General features: G+C 53.2%; 1 protein-coding gene across 5 annotated transcripts in view; it reads left to right on the top strand.

Moving 5' to 3' along the window:
* EEIG1 (estrogen-induced osteoclastogenesis regulator 1) overlaps positions 1-16,012 on the top strand; it is a 60,144-nt gene that overhangs the window by 17,582 nt on the left and 26,550 nt on the right. The gene's annotated exons all lie outside the window — the stretch shown is intronic.

Here is a 16,012-nt window from a genome sequence, read left to right as displayed (position 1 = left end):
AAGGGGACAAGTTGTGCTTGCTACCACAGGACCAGTAATTATGAGCATAACACGCATAGTTTTGCTGGTCAATGGACTGAATAAAGATGGTTGAACACATACAGTCATCTTATAATTCGGGGGGGGGGGGGTTCTAAGCTTTAGAATTTACTGTATTGAGATTTGCAGTTGTAAACAAAGGAGCTGCCGGCCACTCTGTATAAAACTCAGGTTGATTCTCTTGGCCATCACGCAGATGAACACACAGTCAATTCAGTTAATTGTGCTATCGGCCACACTTTACCCATATGTTGGTTTACAGCTGGAGATCATGCATTCCTCCAGTGCCAGCCCCACGGATTTCAGCAGGAGGGATTGAAGTCACTTCTATTACACTTCAAGGGCTTGGCTTTGGCTGGATCGCGGCCTAGGTAAACGGTGCATTGGGTGAAGAGTTCTTTGTGTGTGTGCGTTCTCAGCTTTGTGCCCATTGTGTTAGTTGAGTGGCAAAGTTCCAGTGTGAAAGGGTAAACTGCTCTCAGCTCCCCACACTATTCATATCTGGATGAATTCCTGACGTGCTTCCTTTTTATTGCCTGTCCTTTTGAAATACGCTCTGTAAAAATGCATAACTTATCACAGGCCAGTTGTTTAAATTAAGAGTTGACTGGATCCAGGAATTTGAATCCTCCAACTTGGGGGGTGGGGATGAGGCCAACCATTCGGGGGGTGGGTGGACGGGAGGGCCCCGGGCCCTGTGTGACCCCATCCCGCTGGGGCCTCCCCCACAAAGCGGACAGGAAGCCTGAACCGACCGCTCTGCTGTGACCCGATGGCTCTGCCTTCGCTTTGAAACTCCGAGGAGTCGCTTGGGGAGCTGACAACCCTTGCAGAGGTGCTCAAAAATTGGGCGAGATCCCTTTTAAGATCCGGAGCCTTCTCTGGGAAAGCGGAAGAGCCAATCGCCCTGTCTGGGCAATAGCCATGAAAACATGCGTTCTTCTATTCCAAGAATCTGTGGGGGCCACATTCCTTTTATGCTGCCTTGCTGTTGTGTGGCATCCTCCTATAAGCTAGCTGAGGACCCCTCCTAACTGGGCAAAGAGGCACCTTGGATTCTCTTGTGTTTAGCAGGGGGAGAGCAACTGGCCCTATCCGCCCCCAGCACAGCATCCCTGCAGTGGCTGTTGCTGGTGACTAACTTAGATTAGCCTTAGACGAGCCCTTTGGGGACAGGGGGCTGTCTTGGTGGGTTGGTTTATTTATTATTTTTCTGTGTAAACCGCACTGGAAACGTTTGTTGAAAAGCTGTATATAAATATTTGTCGTCGTCGTTCTGCTACATTTGCCTTGGGATCTGCCAGAGGTCTGTGTCATTCCTGGATCCCTGCCTTGGTGGAGAGACCCCAGCACAGCCTAGAACCGGATAGGTGGGCATATAAGGTGAGAGAAGAGAAGGCATTAATCCAGGTCCTGCAGATGTTGGGCCTGCAGCTTCCTTCAGCTGGGGATGCTGTGCATTAACTGAGTGGGTTAATGATCCACTTAATGATCCGTGTGACCCACTTGTAGAACTCTCTGCCACAGGATGTGGTGACAGCCAACAGCCTGGATGGCTTTAAAAGGGGTTTGGACAACTTCATGGAAGAGAGGTCTATCAATGGCCACCAGTCGGAGGGCTGTGGGCCACCTCCATCCTCAAAGGCAGGATGCCTCTGAGTACCAGTTGCAGGGGAGTAACAGCAGGAGGGAGGGCATGCCCTCAGCTCCTGTCTGTGGCTTCCAGCGGCATCTGGTGGGCCACTGTGCGAAACAGGATGCTGGACTGGATGGGCCTTCTTGGGCCTGATCCAGCAGGGCTGTTCTTATGTTCTTATGGGTCATCTCCAGCTCTGAATGTTACCTCTGCAGGTCCTTTCCCAGTCTTAAAGAACAAATAATCAATAAATCGAATAAACAAACAGGAAACCCCCACGGAAAACCTTTCCCAACTCCATCTACAGCAGGGCTGCACATCTTCAGCCCTCCCGCTGTCTCCGGATTGAAACACCCATCATCCCCAGGCGCAGGGGCCGGTCGTCAGGGGCGATGGGAGTTGTCGTTGAGCATCTGCAGGAGGGCCCGGGGTGTGCCGTGTGGGGTCCGCCTTGCTCTCTCGAAGCCCAGGCTGCAAAACCTTGGCCTTCCTGTGCCGGTTGGACTACAACTCCCGCCATCCCGGCCGATGGGCCACTGTGGCTGGGGGATGATGGGGGTTGTAGTCCAAAATCCGCTGCCAGGGTGCCGCCAAGGTTGGAGTCAGGCAAACTTGGTTTGGTTTTGCCGGCTGGGGCGAGAGGGGCGGACGAGCAGGAGGCAGTCCTTGGTGTGGTTGCAGCGTTGGTCTCGTCAGCTTTCGGCGTGGATTTGAGCGGCACCTGGCCGTTCCTCTGGGTGCGGCCTGCCCAAGCCTGTCGGGGTATGAAGCTTTTCTCTGAGCAGGGCTATTTTTATCGCTTGTTATATAACGCAGGTTGTGCTGGCACTTGCTGTCCGCGGCGCGGTTGACGCTTGGTGTCACTCCTCCGGGAGTCTGGACTGCATCGGGAACCCCAGAGCCGCCTCCTCGGGGGGGCCCTTGTTGTCTTCTCGAGTTCCGTACTCGCCTGTCTTGGGGGTGTGCTGGAAGGTAGACGGGCCCGAAAGGAGGTGCGTCGAAAAGTCAACCCGTGGCCTTAGTAAAAGTGGACCCCGAGTCCAGTCGGCGCCTTGTACGTCAGGCACAAGATGGCTTGCGTCCGGATCGGACCCGCGGTTGTAATAAAGCTAATGGGTTGAAACATATGTGGCGGGTCAGTTGGCCCAATCTCCCATGACCAGTCCAAGGCCTAGCCCCAGTCTTCCAAAGGAGGGGGCATGGTTCTGTGCCATTTTAGTGTACCAGTCTGGATTTGGGAACAGGGCCGTTGCTCAGCTTGCAGAAGGTCCCAGGTTCCCTCCCTGGCAGCATCTCCAGGTAGGGCTGGGAGAGACGCCTGCCTGAAACCTGGGAGAAGCTGCTGCCAGTCTGGGTAGACAATACTGAGCGAGATGGACCAAGGGTCTGGCTCAGTTGAAGGCAGCTTCATATGTGAGGAAAGACTCCAAGATCCATGATAGAGCACCTGCTTTGCAGAAGATCCCAGGTTCCCTTCCTGGTAGCATCTCCAAGATAGGGCTGAAAGAGACTCCTGCCTGAAACCCTGGAGAAGCTGCTGCCAGCCAGTGTAGACAAGTCTGAGCTAGATGGACCTATGGTCTGGCATCGGCTCCCTAGATTCTAGGATGCATAGTGAGAAGACTGGACCAGGAGTAGTTTCTGCATGTTGGTAGGTAACCGCCCTGTTGTGAAGTGATTAAGACAGAAAAAAGCCACGTGGAAACCATCCTCTTTCATAGGGGAGCAACCACAGGGGTGTTGATGGTTCTGAGCATTCAGCAACAGGCTGGCAGCTGTCAAAATGCAGAGCGGCAGGCCGTGAACTTGGGCAGGCGCTTGGTTTTTCTGTCGTCAACACTCTAGTTTCTAGCCTGCCTCTTCTGAAAGGTAGCAATTGGAAACGGGGACGCAGGTCAACTTGTGCATTGAAATCAAGCGGAGACAAAATGCCCTCTCTGGCAATCCAGCCCCACCCTTTTTATTGGCCAAACCTGAGCCGTCAAAAGACAGCATATCGGGAAGGATGGTTCCAGAAGATACCTGGGCTTTGACGCTGGGTAAGCCTGTTCCAGAGGGGTCACGGTGTGACCCTGTGTAATATCGAGGGGTCACTAGGGGAGGAGACCTGGTCTTGTGGTAAGGTAAAGTGAGCCATCAAGTTGATTTCGACTCCTGGCGGCCACAGAGCCCTGTGGTTTCCTTTTGGTAGAATACAGGAGGGGTTGACCATTGCCTCCTCCCGTACAGTATGAGATGATGCCTTTCAGCATCTTCCGATATCGCTGCTGCCCGACATAGTACCAGTGGGGATTCGAACCGGCAACCTTCTGCTTGTTAGTCCAGCATTTCCCCGCTGTGCCACTTAAGGCCTTATGGTAGTGAGCATGAATTGTCCACTGTGCCAAGCTGGGTGTGCCCTGGTTTGCATTTGGATGGGTTCCTACATGTGAGCGCTGTGAGATATTCTCCTTTGGGGATGACCGGATCACAGGAAAGAGGGGAGCTCAGTGGCAGAGCACCATCTCTGCATGCAGCAGGTCCCAAGTTCACTCCCTGGCAGCATCTCCAGGTAGGGCTGGGAGAGACCCCTGCCTGAAACCTTGGAGAGCTGCTGCCAGTCAGTGCAGACAATACTGAGCAAGATGGACCAAGGGTCTGACTCAGTATATGGCAACTTCCTATGTCCCTATGATGGCTTGCAGAGGAGGAGGAGGAGGCCTTTTGGAAGATGGTGGTGCTCGAACGCTCGAATAGTTAGGGATCCACAAATCTAGGCTTGGCTCACTAGCCATCCGTCGGTCCAAAGTTCAATTTCTGGCAGCATCTCCAGGTAGGGCTGGGGAAGACTCCTACTGGAAACCTTGGAGAGCCACTGCCAGTCAGTGTAGACAATCCTGATGGATTCATAAGGCAGCTTCCTATGTTTCTAAATGCTTAAGGAGGGATTTGCACCACTGCAGACTGGTATTTTCAAATAGGCTACTAGCGGTGTGCTTTTTATCCCTATTAGCGCTATGCTTTTAAAATCCCATTTAAAAACATTTTTAATTCTATTTATTTTTACGTTCATATCCTGATTTCCCCCCGCCAAGGATCCCAGAGCAGGGCATAGAATTGTTTATCCCAACCACCCTGTGAGGTAGGCCGAGAGACAAATGACTGGCCCCTAGTCAATTGGTGAGTTTCATGACTGAATGGGGATTTGAACTTGACTCTCCCCGGTCCTAGTCCGACACTCTAACCACTACACCCCGCTGGCTCATCTTGTCCTAATGCCTTAAGAGATCTCGTATACCCCAGAATCTCCCTGATTCTATTGCCGCCGAATCCCGGCTCTGCTCGTGTGTTTCCGTCACGCCCCAGCCTGCTAGTGTATCTGGCTTCTCCTCCTCAACGTGGCTAGTCACAAGTGTCTGTGACTCCTGCTCCGTGTTTGGCCCCCTCTGTAGACCCTGAGCTCGGTCAGCAGATGGAAACGCAGGCTTTGGATGCAATCTGAATCAGAGTTCCCAGACGCAGGGGATGGGGCCGCCCGGGCGCTGCGTGGGTTCGAAAAGCATGAGTGTCGCTGGCTCGTGGGAGGAGGTAGCAGCCTGTCGGCGCGCCCTTCGGTCAGTGCTCGCTGCGGAACGTGTGCGTGGCGCTTGTCACCCACCACCGAATGCAGAGCGCAGACTTGGCAACCAAGTTGACATCATCCCAGTGCCTGAGCTGTTCTCTCTCCATTGCCGGAGTGGGCGATGGCTCAGAGAATTACTGCAGTGTGCTGGGAAAGAAGCAGCCTGTCGAGAACTCAGCTGCCGAACGTTCCTCTGCGGAGCTGGGCTGTCTGTCTCGGATGACGCGAGCCCGAGCCGAGCCACGCACGAATCGGCTGTGTTTTGGGGGTGCCTTGAGGCCGTGACGCAGTGCTTTTGGTGGGGAGCGTTCTTGTGTAGGACCGTGGGTCTTAAGCCGCTTGGTCGTGCAGTGACCGTATACGGTAGCGCAGGGGTGCACAACTTCAGCCCTCTTCCGGGTGTTGGACTACAACTCCCATCATCCCTGGTGACTGGCCCGGCCACTGTGGTAGGGGGTGATGGCAGTTGTAGTCCCAAAAGAGCTGGAGGGCTGAAATGGTGGAACCCCTCTCTAGTATATAGAGCAGGGCTGGGCCAACTTGGCCCTTGGGTTGTTGTTGAATTATAACCCTCATCCCTAGCTACAGTTTATTGTGGCGGGGGGTGATGGGAGTTGTAGTTCAACTGCAGCTACTCCTATGAATATTTATGTACCGCTTTTCAGCAAAGGTTCCCAGAGCAGTTTGCATAGAGAAATAATAAATAAAAAATAAGCTGTCTTCCTGTCCCCAAAGGGCTCACAGTCTAAAAAAGAAACCTAAGAGAGACACCAGCAACAGCCACTGGAGGGATGCTGTGCGGGGGTTGGATAGGGCCAGTTGCTCTCCCCCTGCTCAGTAAAGAGAAACGCCACTTTTAAAAGATGCCTCTTTGCTCAGTCAGCAGGAGGGAAGGCCGATTTTGCCCAGCCTTGATCCTAAGGCCTGAGAGGGTACTAGAAACATCCAGCCTCTACAAGGTGATCATTACGGGGAAGTATACCTAGTTGACTGAGTGTGAGAACTTGTAATGTTTAACGTGCCACCCTCCTGAGTAACTGGGACTGACAGCATGAATTTCTGTGGTGGGGCCAGTTGAATACATCTGGGGTTCCCAACCTTGGATCCCCAGATAAAATGCACAGCAAAAAATGAATTTTTAATAATTAAAAAGGTGGCTGGTTCGAATCCCTGATGGTGTGTTTCCCAGACTATGGGAAACACCTCTATCGGGCAACAGCGATATCGGAAGATGCTGAAAGGCATCATCTCAGACTGCACAGGAGGCAGCAATGGCCAACCTCTCCTGTGGTAGAGCCTCTGCTTTGCCTGCAGAAGGTCCCGGATTCAAGTCTCAGCCTCAGTCTTCCCCATCTGCAAAATGGGTATAATGTTACTTGCCTGCTTGACAGGATTGGGGGTTTACAAGGATGGAGCCTCAGCTCAGTGGAGGTGAGCCTCTGCTTTGCATGCAGGAGGTCCCAGATTCAATCCCTGGCAGCATCTCCAGGTAGGGCTGGGAGAGTCTCCTCCCTGTCGCCTTGGAGAGCTGCTGCCAGTCAGTGTAGACTGTCCTGAGCTAGACAGACCAAGGGTCTGACTCCATCCAGGGCGGCTTCCCCTGTTGCCCACAGAAGCCATCTTTGGAGTGCCGGCCACTGAGGCATCCGGAACAGGCAGATCGCACTCCGGCAAGTGAGGAGACAAACGCATGGTTGATGAAGCACTAACCTTCTCGCTCACCTCTGTGCTGCACACCAGCTGCAGCCTGTTTGCTGCCTACCTCTCTCTCTCTCTGTCTCTCTCAGAGTTTTCATTTCCTTAACCTGCATCCGGATGTCTCTGAGCCAGATCTGCCGGGTTTCAGCTCATGACTGCCCTGCCCAGGATCTCTCTCTCCCCACGAGCAGCTCTTTCCGACCGACTTGGTGAAGCCCAGCCAGCTGCAGGGGTGATCCAAGCGTGAAGAGAGCGGGACGTGTATAAGTGCCAAGACACTTAGCTCAACTTGGGCCCTCCTGCAGGTGTTGGCCTACAATTCCCATAATCCCTGGCTATTAGCCGCTGTGGCTGAGGATTATGGGAGCTGTAGTCCAAAAACAGCTGCCCCCCCCCCAGGTTGAGCGGGCCTGACTTAGAGCAGCACCTGGCTTTCGGGCAAAGGTGTTGGCATTGGACCGGTGCAGATGCCGGGCCCGCTAACGTCCACGTTGGCTCGGGAATGTGGCCGTGCAGAGGTCTGTAGCACTGAAGGCTTCTCCCTAAGCTGTGACGTATCGGGGCAGTAATACCAATATCGCCTGAGCCCTCTTGACGCGTCGGGTTCAGCCCTCGCACAGTCTGTGTCGGCAGGTACAGACACAGGCACCGTTATTCACGTTGCGTTAATCTGTGTGGTTACGCCAGCGTTGTTTCCTGTAAGGCCTGGGGGCCAGTGGTGGCCCCCGTGACCCTTAAGTGTGGCTTCCTGACAAATTGCATGCAGAAGGTCCCACGTTTCCCTCCCTGGCAGCACCCTAGAGAGACTCCTGCCTGCAACCTTAGGAAGCTTCCATATACTGAGTCAGACCATTGGTCTATCTAGCTCAGTATTGCCTTCACAGACTGGCAGCGGCTTCTCCAAGGTTGCAGGCAGGAGTCTCTCTCTCTCTTTATTTTGGAGATGCTGCCAGGGAGGGAACTTGGAACCTAGATGCTCTTCCCAGAGCGGCTCCATCCCCTGAGGGGAATATCTTGCAGTGCTCACACATCCAGTCTCCCATTCAGATGCGACCAGGGCGGACCCTGCTTAGCTATGGGGACAAGTCATGCCTGCTACCACAAGACCAGCTCTCCTCACCTTGGAGAAGCCGCTGCCATTCTGGGTAGACACTGCTGCGCTAGATGGACCAAGGGTCTGACTCCGTATAGGGCAGCTTCCCGATGCCCCTATGTAAGTAGGTGCCGGAACCATCCTTGCACCTGGGCCCCCAGTCCTCCAGCTCCGTTTCCCTTGTCCGGTGCTGGCTCTCCACAGGAGCAACTTCCTTTTTGACCAGGGCTCCCGCGGCTTGCCTCGCTTGAGAGCCGACGGCCAAGTGCCTCGTGGGCTTGGCTTGGATCCTCCTGCCTCCGTGGCTGGCAGCGCTGACTTCTCAGCCCTGGACTCTCGCGATCCCCCTCTGCATCCCAACTCTGCTGTTGTGAGAGTCGACTCTGAGGCAGGACGGTTCGGAAACTTGCCGAATGTTGCTTCCTGTGGAAAAGCTGCTCCCGGCAGGACGGATGGCGGGGGAATCAGCTGCGTGCGCCTGTTGTCATTCCGTTGAGCGGTTGGACCTTTAGGTAGGGTGGGAAGCGACCTCTTTCTCGCCAAAGGGGCTGGCCGGCCATACCGGATCAGGGCCAGGGAGCGTGACACGGTCCTCAAGGCCACTGGGGCATCCCCAGACAAAGCGCTGTGCCGCAAGGCCAGGCCGAGGCATCTGCTGCCAGCACGCAAGCGGATTACTGCTGCTTCGAGGGCTTGGCCCCGATTGAGATCTTAGCTGCATGATTGAAACCCGGACCGCGAGCATAGAAGCGCAGTGACCCGGAGAGTGGAAAGTAAACAAAGCATTGAGGCATCCCAATCAGGGCTGTCTTGGGGGGGGGGGCGGTTCCCGCCCCAGGGAGAGAGGCCAGTTCTGCTTGGTGCCAGAGCCCTTTTTGGAAGAGGCAGCCCTTTTCATGAGGCAAGGTGAAGCAGTCTCCTCGGGCGATAGAGGGAACGGCTTTATACTGAGTCGGACCCTTGGTCCGTCTCGCTCAGTGTTGTCTGCACTGGCTGGCAGCGGCTCTCCAAGGTTCCAGGCAGCAGTCCTTCCCAGCCCTACCTGGAGATGCTGCCAGGGATGGAACCGGGGACTCTGTGCCTGCAAGCAGATGCTCCACTGCTGAGCTACGGCCCCATCCCCTAAGGGGAGTAGTTCACAGCAGGCATGTAGTCACCCATCCAACTGCAAGCCAAGGTCCACCTTGCTTAGCAACAGGGGGCAGTTCATGTGTGCTCCATCCTTGCGTGCTTTGTAGGGAGCGCCTCCCTTCACACTCCTTGCCAGCCAAGGAGAGAAGAGGCTGCTGGCAACCTCCCTGCCTCTTCATAAGAACTATCCGGCTGGATCAGGCCCAAGACCTATCTATAGTGCAGCACCCTGTTTCCCATAGTGGCCCACCAGATGCCTCTGGGAAGCCCACAGGCAAGAGGTGAAGATGTGCCCTCTCTCCTGCTGTTGCTCCCCTGCAACTGGTATTCAGAAGCAGCCTCTGAGGCTGGAGGGGGCCTGTAGCCACCAGACTAGTAGCCGTTGATAGCCCTGGCCTCCATGCATTTGTCTAAGCCCCTTTGAAAGCCATCCAGGCTGGTGGCTGTCACCACATCTTGTGGCGGAGAATTCCATAGATCAGGCCTGCTCAACTTGCCCCCACCAGCTCTTTTTGGACTATAATTCCCATAATGCCTAGCCACAGTGGCCAATAGCCAGGGATTATGGGAGTTGTAGGCCAACATCTGCAGGAGGGCCGAAGTTGAGCAGCCCTGCCATAGCTGGATTACACGCTGGGTGAAAAAGTACTTCCTTTCTTGATCCTCAGTTTCCTGACCTTCCGCTTCGTGGGATGGCCCCTGGTTCTCGTGGGGTGAGCGAGGGAGAAAACCTTCTCTCTGCCCACTCTCTCTCCCCCATGCATAATTTCATACACCTCGATCATGTGTCCCCGTAGTCGCCTCTTTTCCAAACTAAAGAGCCCCCGGTGCTGTAGCCTTGCCCCCTAAGGAAGGTGCTCCAGGCCCCCAAGCTTGCAAGGGTTGGTTTTGAAAAGGGCCTGGCCCCCACCAGAGGCATGGGGCAAGGCATTTTGCCCCTCCCTTCAGGTGCTGCAAGACCCCTTGGTCATCCCTACCCGCTGGGCACCCCTGCTCTTTCCCCCTTGCTCACAGTCGCTTCTCTCCCCCATCCCACCATGATTTTTCAAAAAGCTTCTCGTCTGGCGAAGAATCCTGGGCTGGGAAACTGCAAGGTGGCTTCCCCTCTCCGCCTTTGACCCTTATTGCCCTGTCATTGGCTTTGGGATCGTGCAAGGTGGAAATTCGACGCTGGCTCTCTGTGTATAAAGGGGAAATTCTGCCTGTGTGGCGTTGGGTGCTTTCCCCACTTCTGTTTTTGCGGGTCAGACTTGAGGAAGCTGTTGGCTGAGCAAAGCCAAAGCCTGCCCGTGACTTTAGGAACTTAAAGGGAACAGGACCTTTTCTTTCGCAGGACACACGTACGAGCGTGCACACAACACGGTGTCAGCAAGACGCGATGCAGACGGAACATCAGCCAGCAATAATTCTGGCATTTGTTTTATTAACTATTCCAGCCTGATCTTCATTACAGCGTTGGTAATTTTTTTAAAAAGTGTTTGTTTCAAGTGCGGCCTGCTTTTTTTTATTATTTTTTTAAAGGAAACTAATTAAAATCAGCTTAATGCAGTGTTGTTCATTGTCAGGCCTGGGCGTTATTAACCGCCTCCCATCACCCTTACGTGCAGCTCCCTGGCTAATAGTTTATTGGGCCAGTGTGAAGCTTTGGCCAAAGCAGAAGTCTCTGCCCAGTCTGGCATCTTGCGGAGATGACCGTTCTCGCCTTGCAGTGCTTTAAGAGAAACGGAGCCCTCTTGAGCCCCTGCGTCATCTTGGAAGGCATGCTGGGAAGCAGGGCTGCAGAAATCCACTAGTCTACTAGTCTGTGATGAGTAAAAAATGATGCCTGGCGAGTGGAAGTCCTGATGAGCAACATACCAACATAGCTTGATGAGTAACATATTTTGTCTGGCTGACAAACTGAGCCCAACCAAGACTTATCCAGTTCCAACCCAGCTGTGCGTGGTGACCAACTTCACTGTGGGTTTTTAAATGATTGGCCACTTTCCCATCTGCGTTAAGTCTGCACGCTTGGCCACGCTTAGCCAAAGTTGGGCCGCTAAAAGGCCCAAGGCGTTGCCCGCTTGCCTGCACTTCCGTTTTGACATGCTTCAAGGTGATGGTAGTTCTTGGGCTGCTTCTCCGACACATTCCTCTTGTGGTGCATTTAAGTGGGTTGTTGGCGAAACGCAGGCATTGGAGGCCCTACACGTTTCTCAGTCTGCCCAGAATTGCTCTTTATTCCCTGGGATCTTTTGGCCTGGGTTCTGGTTCTGCCCTTTTGCTTAATTCCATGCAAGAACATAGATGAATAGAGGCGTGGAAGGGGCCCAGGACCGACTGAGGATTGTTTCTGTATGACCCGGGCGGCCATTTCTGGTCCCGGTGATGAGCTGGCACAACTGAATCTCTTCCCCGCTCCCTCCATCCCAGGGAAGGGAAGAAGAAAAAAATCAATGCTGAATGCATCTATTCCTGGCTGCATCCAGGTCGACTTTTAAAACGTGCTCCCTGTAATTTTCTCCCTTGAAAAGCCAGGAGGTGGGCAGGCAGAAATAACCCACACGCAGAACCCAGACTTTATGAGACAGGCTGATGCTTATTTTGAGAACCCGGCTTTTAAAACGTGGTGCGGTGGCCTTCTCTCGCCAGAAAGAATGGAGGCACGTCCCCTTGGGAATGTCCCTTGTGTCAGTAATGCTGTGCCAGTTGCAGAGGAGCGACAGCAGGAGAGAGGGCATGCCCTCCACTCCTGCCTGTGGCTTCCAGCGGCATCTGGTGGGCCACTGTGTGAAAGAAGATGCTGGTCTAGATGGGCTTCCTTGGGCCTGATCCAGCAGGGCTGTGCTTATGTGTTTATGTTCTTATGTTCATTCTGGCTTCTAGGCTCACAGGAACGCAGGAAGCTCCCTTATACCGAGTCTGACCCTTGGTCCGTCTAGCTCAGTGTTGTTGGCACTGACTGGCAGCAGCTCTCCAAGGTTTCAGGCAGGAGTCTGTCTCTCCCAGCCCTACCTGGAGATGTTGCCAGGGATTGGACCTGGGACCTTCAGCATACAAAGCCGATGCCTTGCCACCAGGGTTCCCTCTAACAGGGATTCCCAGATGTGGTTGACTACAACTCCCAGTATCCCCAGCTGCAGTGGCTTTTGCTTGGGGATTGTGGGAGTTGTAGTCATCAACTGGGAATCCCTGTTAGAGGGGACCCTGACTCTCCTAAGGGGAATGTCTTACAGCAGGCAGTGCTCCTAGGCCATCCAAATGCAAACCGGGGCAGACACTGCTTAGCAAAGGGGGTCAGTTCCTGCTCGTTGCCACAGGGCCAGCTCTCCTCCCCAAGAGTTGCTTCTCCCTGGGGATGGGGACATCGCTCAATGGCAGAGCGTCTGCTCTACATGCAGAAGGTTCTCAGGTTCAGTCTCTGGCAGCATCTCCAGGTAGGGCTGGGACAGATGCCTGCCGGAAACCCTGGAGAGCTGCTGCCAGTCAGTGTTGATCAGGTGTGCACGACTCAAATACCCTGGTGGGCCGGAACCACCCATGACTTGGTATTCATGGGCCGAGGTATGTTTCCAGCACCTTAATGGCCCCATTAAAATTATTTTAAAATATTAATGAAAACAATTATTAGTTTAATTTTAATTTTTTTTTACATGTATATCCCGCTCTTCCTCCACGGAGCCCAGAGTACATGGCTATTTTTATCCTCACAACAGCCCTGTGAGGTATGTTAGTCTGAGAGACAAGCGGCTGGCCCAGAGTCACCCAGCTAGTTTCATGGCTGAATGGGGATTTGAATTCGGGTCTCCCAGTCCTAGTCCAGCACTCTAACCACTAAAGTAAAGGTAAAGCGTGCCGTCAAGTCAGTGTCAACCCTTGGAGCCCACAGAGCCCTGTGGTTGTCTTTGGTAGAATACAGGAGGGGTTGACCATTGCCTCTTCCCATGCAGTATGAGATGATGCCTTTCAGTACCTTCCTATATCGCTGCTGCCTGATATAGGAGTTCCCCATAGTCTGGAAAACGTACCAGCGGGGATTCGAACCGGCAACCTCTGGCTTGCTAGTCAAGTCATTTCTCCGCTGCGCCATTGGCCGCACCACGTTTTATTAATATTAATATTACTTTATTAATATTCATGAAAGCAACTATTAATTACCCACAGCACGAGGAGGGGAAAGGCGGCTTCTGGCCGCCGTGCCTCTTCTTTGCCCCACATGCACTTCCAGCGCTTGCAAAGGTCGGTTTTGAAAGGGGGCTGACCCCCATCAGGTTCATGGGGCAAGACGGCATTTTGCACCTCCCCTCAGGCACCACAATACTTTGGGTCACCCCTGGGGCCAGCGAAAGAGCCCCCGCGGGCCGGATCCAGCCCCCAGGCCTTACGTTGTGTAGGCCAGGTATAGATGATGCTAGAGGGACCAGTGGTCTGACTTGGTATCGGGCAGCTTGCTATGTCAACAGACACTTGGATGCTCTGGTTACCTGTCGCAGGTGAGTGTTTAAGCAGCAGAGATCTCCAGACCGGAGGAGGGTCCATTTCTCTTCCTGCTCAGAGTGTCCATATTGCAAACCTCGGGACCTTGTGGTGGGCAAGTGCACATCTTGTATTGGGAGCTGCCTTCAATCTACCTGAATATTCACGTACTGGAAGGGAGTGGACGGAGTGAAATTTTTCTCCCGCTCGCCTGACACTAGCAGCTATATCAGGCAGCAGGGATATAGGAAGGCGCTGAAAGGCATCGTCTCATGCTGGAGATGGCAATGGTAAACCAGTGTGGTGTAGTGGTTAGAGTGCTGGACTGGGACCGGGGAGTCCCGAGTTCAAGTCCCCATTCAGCCATGAGACTAGCTGGGTGACTCTGGGCCAGTCACTTCTCTCTCAGCCTAACCTACTTCACAGGGTTGTTGTGAAAGAGAAACTCAAGTATGTAGTACACCGCTCTGGGCTCCTTGGAGGAAGAGCAGGATATAAAATGTAATAAATAAATGAAATAAATAAACCCCTCCTGTATTCTACCAAGAAAGCCACATGGCTCTGCGGTCGCCAGGAGTTGACCCCGACTCGACGGCACAATCTTTCCTTTTTCATGATTCTAGAACCAGGGGCCATCCCATGAAGCTGAAGGTTGGGAAATGGAAGACTGGCAAGAAGAAGTCCCTTTTCATCCGGCACCTCACTAATCTATGGAATTCCCTGCCATGGGAAGTGGTGATGGCCACTAGCTTGGAAGGCTTGAAAAGGGGCTTGGGCAAATTCACGGAGGGCAGGGCTATCCATGGCTACTAGTCTGGTGGCCATCGAGGCCACCTCCAGCCTCAGAGGCAAGATGTCTCTGAATTCCAGTTTCAGGGCATTAAAAGCAGGAGAGAGGGCCTGTCCTCACCTCTTGCCTGTGGGCTTCCCACGAAGCAAGCAAGCTCTGGCTGCAGTTAAACTGATCTCTTTCCCTTGCATTCTGCCTGCAGGGCAGACAGTTGCTTTTAATTATTGAAGCCCCCATTTTCTCTCTCGAAAAGGCTTGCTAGTGGCTACAGATCATTCCAGCTCCTCTAAAGTGGGAATTATCTCCCTCTTTTATTATTCGCTTCCACTCCAAATTAAGGCCTGAGAGCTTTAATTGTCTGAGGGGCTGACCTATAAATAGATTAGGCTGAGCTTTCCTGATTCATAAAGTGCATAGGCCTCTGTGTGTGTGTGTGTGTGTGTTCACCGTGACAACAGTCTCTTAGTTTTTTTTAGTTCTCCCCCTCTTCTCAGCTACTGCTGATGGTTTTGCACAGAGAACTGTAGTCTCTCTCTTTGTCATAAGCTGGAAAGACCCACTTAAGCACAGTAGCCTCTCTGCATCCACAAGTTGTCCATTATCACAGAGTGCAAAAGGAAGCTGCCTTCTACTGAGTCAGACCTTTGGTCCATCTGGCTTAGGATTGTCTACCCAGACTGGCAGCAGCTTCGGCCAGATTACAGGCAGGAGTCTTTCTCAGCCCTATCTTGGAGATGCTGCCAGGGAGGAAACTTGGGACCTAGATGCTCTTCTCAGAGTGGCTCCATCCCTTAAGGGGGGATATATTAGTGCTCACACTGGTCTCCCATTCACATGCAAGCCAGGGTGGACCCTGCTTAGCAAAAGGGACAGCTCATGCTTGCTGCCACCAGACCAGCTTGATAAGTCACACTGTATATTTTGCTGAGCTGGTTAGCTCGGTACAAAGCGTCTTGCTAGTCAGTGTTGAAGTGGTGTTGTCGGGCCTGCATTCAGCGATAATTAATGCTGATTTATTGGTTGGCTTCTGCCAAAGAGCTCTGACGGACATCCTTGTGATGACTCTGAGTTGTGGTTCTTCCGAGAGCAAGAGTGACTAGGCAAAGCAACGCCCGGTCGAATGCCCCTGTCATAGCCGAGCCCTTCCAGGCAGAATGCAGCTCAAAATAGCTGCTGTTGGGTTTGTAACAAGCGGTTTTCCCAGTTGTGGATCAGAGGTCCTAAACTGGAGCGGGCAAGCTGGGTCCCCCGGCTGTTGCTGAACTACAACTCCCATCATCCCCTGCGGCAGTGTGGCTGGGGTTGATGGGAGTTGTAGTTCAGCAACAGCCGGAGGGTTTGCCCACCCCCCTGTTAGGGTTGCCATATTTCGGTTTTCCAAATCCAGGTGCCTGATTTGCACATTATGTAAATTGGCTTGAAAATAATTTTCTGAGCAGAAGAGTGACGGCGCGTTTTGCTCCATAACTCCGCTTTTACGAGGGCTAGAGCTTAGCTTTTTTTTTTTTTTTTTAAATGAAAGCTGAAATCCGGGCGAATCTAGGTGGGCTAAGCTATCTGGGTGAGATG

This window comes from Hemicordylus capensis, chromosome 17, assembly GCF_027244095.1.
Source record: "Hemicordylus capensis ecotype Gifberg chromosome 17, rHemCap1.1.pri, whole genome shotgun sequence".
NCBI classification, from domain to species: domain Eukaryota; kingdom Metazoa; phylum Chordata; class Lepidosauria; order Squamata; family Cordylidae; genus Hemicordylus; species Hemicordylus capensis.
The sequence above is the reverse complement of the archived record's forward strand: the minus strand, read 5'-3'. Positions and strand labels throughout refer to the sequence as shown.